The sequence below is a fragment of the Pinus tabuliformis genome, chromosome 4_1 (genome assembly GCF_031772625.1).
Source record: "Pinus tabuliformis cultivar Carrire ecotype Pingquan chromosome 4_1, CPIR1, whole genome shotgun sequence".
Lineage (NCBI taxonomy): Eukaryota > Viridiplantae > Streptophyta > Pinopsida > Pinales > Pinaceae > Pinus > Pinus tabuliformis.
In genome coordinates, this window is record NC_142303.1 from 780,470,771 (window position 1) to 780,475,960 (window position 5,190).

Consider the following 5,190-nt stretch of genomic DNA (forward strand, 5'->3'; position numbering starts at 1 on the left):
TTGCCATTTAGGAAAAGCTACCAATAACATGGCTGAACTAATGGCTATGGAGCAATGCTTAGAGTTTCTGAAGCAGGACAACCACCCGAATGTCATTATAGAAGCAGACTATAAGTTAATCATTAACTCGGTGAAAAGAATTAGCTGTGGAACAGTGCCGGAGAAAGTCTCAAAACATTGGAGTCTAATCCGGGTTTTCCAAAGAATTCAGGGTCACCTCCAAGGACTTCGTACAGTTAGTTTCAACCATGTTCGCAGAAAGGTTAATAAACTGGTGGATCTTCTTGCCAACCAAGGTGTGAGTTGTTCCGATAGTAGGGTTATGATGAAGTGGCAGGAGTGGCCTCAAAGCAAATTAAAAACTCTATGTTACGAGCAAGCAGAAGAGGATAGGGACATGGAGGCAAGGTCATGTTGACTTAGTTTCTGTATGGGTATCTATTTTCTTAATTTTTCGGCCTGTTATGGGTTGCAGACTTTTTTCGGCCTCTGCAACTCTGGTAAGAATTTGCCTAGAGGTCCTAGGGGAAAGCAAATTGGGAGATTCAGTTTTTTAGTTGAATGGTTGGAGGGCGGATGTTGTATCGTATACTAGTTCAGGCACAGGCGTAGAGGGGAAGAGGTGATTGGCCAGTTTCCGGGATCGTTCGATGGCCGCAAAACCCCCGGTTTCCCATCGGTGATCGCCTTACCACGTCGGGGGCAGTTTTTCGGTGATCGCACGCATCACAAGCAGGAAGCGGTTTTGCAGATTTGGGTGCGATTCCATACATCGGGAAACACGTGGTAGTGGGGTCAGTTGGAATACCGCCCTCATCACGCGCTATTGTTCGGCGATGTTGCCCCGTGCGATATGATCCTCAGCCATCGGATCAGGAATGGCAGATCAATGGTCAAGATTGATCGTGCAAGTTTGTGGGACCTTCTGGGTAAGGGTCGGGCTTCTTCGCAGAGTGAAATCCTCCACAACCGTTGGATCGGACGGGATGATCTAACGGCTGAGATTAAAGATGCAAGTCTGGTGGATTATGGTAATAGGTTCTTGGCGGCTATAAGGGTTAGTGAGTCTTTCGGACCCGAAATCTGTCTAGCTGGGTACTTTGTCTTAGCTTCGGGTGTGACTCTTCTGCCTGGGGAGTCAGCTTTTAGTGGTTTGACCATCTGGAAGCTTTGTATTCCTATTAAGGGTTAGAATTTTTGTGTGTAGGGGGCGGGGCTTTGGCCTTGGGCTTGGTAACATGTAGTTTTGGGTTTTTCATAAAGATTACAGTTCCTTGTGAACTGGTGTACATTATGTAATGCATATTATGTTTTAATGAATTAGAAGGTACGACTCTTGCTTCAGCAAAAAAAGTAATTATTATTTTATGAGTATGGTTTATTATAAAGATTATATTCAAAAAATAATACATTATTATTTATTAAGTAATTATTATTTTATGAGTATTATATTTATTTTTTTTATTAATGATAATCATAAAGTTAAGGATTTTAGTTTAAGTAGTTTGACAAATAATAAATTAAGTTTTTAGAAACAAGTTTGTAATTTTTTGTTTGTGGCATTTATGAAATAGTTGTATATGGTGTAATAGTGGCAACCAATCTTTTGAAATTACCAATTCTTTCATTCCAATTAAAAAATAAAAATAAAACTACTCATAACTTTAAAAGTATTTTTATTTATAATCATATCAAGAAAAAAAAAATCATTTTATTTTTAAATATTTTTCAATTTAATTTATGGTAGTAGTATTGTAAAAGCATAGTCTAACTAAATGATATTTTTTATTTTTTCTGAGGATATTTTCTAGTCCATTTTAACCCAAATCCATCAAGGATTTCTTGGAATCATAAGTTCGAGCTCTATAATTTGCGCAATCCAAGTTCTACAAGGGTTTTTTCAAAGCGTTGAATCCATTTATGCATTTTAAACAATTGAAAATCATAATCTCATGAATTTTTTGTTGTTGGACCCTAGTCAAAATGGAAAAAATATTGATTAGTTAGATTGTGCCTTACTTTTAAGAGGTGAGTAGTAAATTCACATTCCCAACAAAATGAATAACTCATAATTAATATCTCTTAGGAGGTTGATTTTAAACCTCAAAATTCCCCTAATATGGTCAAAGCCCATTAAGTGGTCATTCGGTAACTAACACCATTAATGGTGTAGATGTTCATTTAGGGACATGGAGATTGGTGTCAAGGAGGTGGGCCCATCCAATTTGAATTCAAACATTGAGGGTCAAAAGGAATTCTCAAAACCAAGGGTAAAGGATTCCATGTGTGTTGAGTCTGATATTTCAAGCATAAAATAGAGGAGGAAGCATATTAGAGTAAGGCCAACAAAGGTTAGAATGGTAGGTGGGATGGATTTTGATCTAGAGGAGGTGGAAGGATTAAATCCAACAACCTTGGTTGGGCATTTTATGAAAAATATAGTCAAAGGCTTTGCACTGCATCATTGGTAAATGGATGTGCGGAAGCTTGTGATGGGATACATCCTGACCTTTCATGTCTTAGTTAAGGGATGGATTTGCTTTGTGGTTAAATGACAAGATGGTGTTGCCTTGTTACTTCAAAGGAACTTGCAATGGGGATCTTCGTGTCTATGTTTAAAACATTGGAAACTAGTTTTTGATTCAAGGAATGAGCGAACAAAGTTGCAACAAGTTTGGGTTCTTCTAACTATTCTTCCATTAGAGTTGTGGAAGATTAAAATCCTAGAAGGGATAGGCAAATTTCTTAGATGGTTTATTGATGTCGAAGATAATTTCAATTCTAGAGAAGTTGCGAGGGTAGTCAAGATTCTAGTAGAAACGGATCTACATGAAGGGCTACTTTTAGACATATAAATTATGTGGGGGAAATGGTCTTAGATAAAATGGGATTTAGGTAGTTAGCCCTCAAACAATCAATTGCATGAAACCCATTATATTATGTGGAGGAATTAGACTTTCTATCATAAGTTAGACATTTGACATATGTTATTTCGATGCAATGGGTATCATGCAATTGGTCATTTGAGGATCGCATTAGAGAAATTTTGAGGTCTAAAATGAGTCTCCTAAGGAATATTATAAAATAATAGTCAAAATAATAAAATAAGATTAGATTAGCTCATCAAGTTTTGAAGGAAAAAAACTTTTTTTTCAACTCGTATTTTCAATTTATCTCCTTATGAATTTACTCAATTTTTGAGCGGGAAAACTTGTTGGATACAAAATGTAATTTTTCATCCAATGAGTACCCATGTTGCATACTTTCGATGGACCCTACTACACAAAAAATAAGAAATACATGAAAAAATGTGATTGTAATCACATTTTTCATGTACTTCACAGTTTTCGTGTAGTAGGGTCCATCGAAAGTATGCACCATGGATACTCCTTGGATTCAAAATTAATTTTTTCATCCAAAGAGTGCTCCTGATCGTAATGTGAGTAAATTCATAGGGAGATAAGTTGAAAATGCAAGTTTAAAAAGTAGTTTTTATGTTTTTTTAATATTTTTTTATCCTTTTACCTTTTTACTTCAAAGGTGAACCATCCCCCATGGTTGACATCGTCATATTAAATCCTATTGGTTCTTATAAGGTTGATTTTTGTTGTACATTTTTTTAGGCCCATTTTAGACCTCAAAATTTCTCTATTGATTGCCTGAATTCCATCCAATCTAATATCATAGAATGAGAAATTTGGGTCAAATAGGTGTCTTAAAAGGTTAATCCTAAACTTGTTAATAGTGGTGTTGCAGAGGGCGGTTAAAAGAGCAATATTCTTAATGCTTTGAAAGTGAATTTGGAGAAGGGAGGAATAGAGAAGATGGAGATGAATGGGGAGTTAGGAATAGAAAAATCTAATCCCACAATTTCATTTTTCTTAAAAGGTTAGTCCTTGGTCGTTTTCTCATGCATGATTCAAATTGAACAAAATCAATCCCTGTTTGTGGCTAGATTTTGTAATATTAATTGTTTTCTTGGGGGTATTATAAAGCATTTAGGTGATAGGGATTCCCAAATTATTTTGGAAGATGGGCCAAGACTTAACACAAGATATACAACTAGTACACACTTTTATAGTGCCCAACCCTTCCTTGTCAACAACTGGCATTTTTGGAAGTTGGTGTAGAACTAGTTGCTAGCCTTCTCAAGGATGATAGTCTAGAGAAGAAGGAACCCCTTTCAAATATCAAATAAAGGGGCACTTGAAGCGAAGTCAAACAATGTAGAAGTTAAATTTCCTTACCTTTTCATATTTAAGAAAGTAGGTATAAGAGATATTGTGGTGTTGGTGGGGGTTCAACTTATGTTCAGGATCCTCCAATAGGGGTTAGAGGTTAGGGAAGGAATACGACAAACCAATACAAGGACCCTTAAAGTAGTGAAAATCCTTGTGAAAAGTCCCAAATTATTGTGCTTTTTTTAATTCTAGAAGGGTAGGGGGTGCTCCAAAGTAGTTAACCATAAAAAAATTATGTGCAATGTATAACTTTAATTTGTTGCTCCTATAAGAAACCATGTGCTCAGGGTTGAGGTGGTTGATTTCTGGTCTTGGTTTTTTAAATAATGGAAGTTCTATTCTATGGATGTCATGGGACCATCTGAGGGTTTAGTCACTAGGTGGGATCTAAAATTGATGTTTCCTCTTCCAATCTCTCTAATGCAGGGATAATTATCAAAGGAATCTTGAAAGAATTGGTGAAGGGGTTTGACATCATTAATCTATATGGACCACACAATGATATGAAACCATTTTAGGAAGGGAAGGTCTTGGGTATTCTAGAGCATTGCATGGTAATAATTTTATTCTCATAGGGAACTTAAATTTAACTGTAAATCTAAGAGAAATTTGGGGTGAGGTCATAAGAGGAGATGCCATAGCTAACATTTTTTTCTCTCATTTTTTTGAAGATCACAATATGGTTGATGTTGAAATACTAAAATTGATCCCAACATGGAGGAATGGTAGGTGGTGGTAGTAACACATTGAAAATATTGGATAGATTCATAACTATAGAACAATGCTTATTAGATATTCAAGGTAAGATGTTACGTAGGTCAAAGGTCTATTACACCACCTCCCTACTTTGGCACAAATTGACTCATAAAACAAGAAGCCTACAACCATTAGGAGCATTTTGAGGTAAAAAATGGGCCTAAAAACAAAATATGTACTAACAAAATTAACT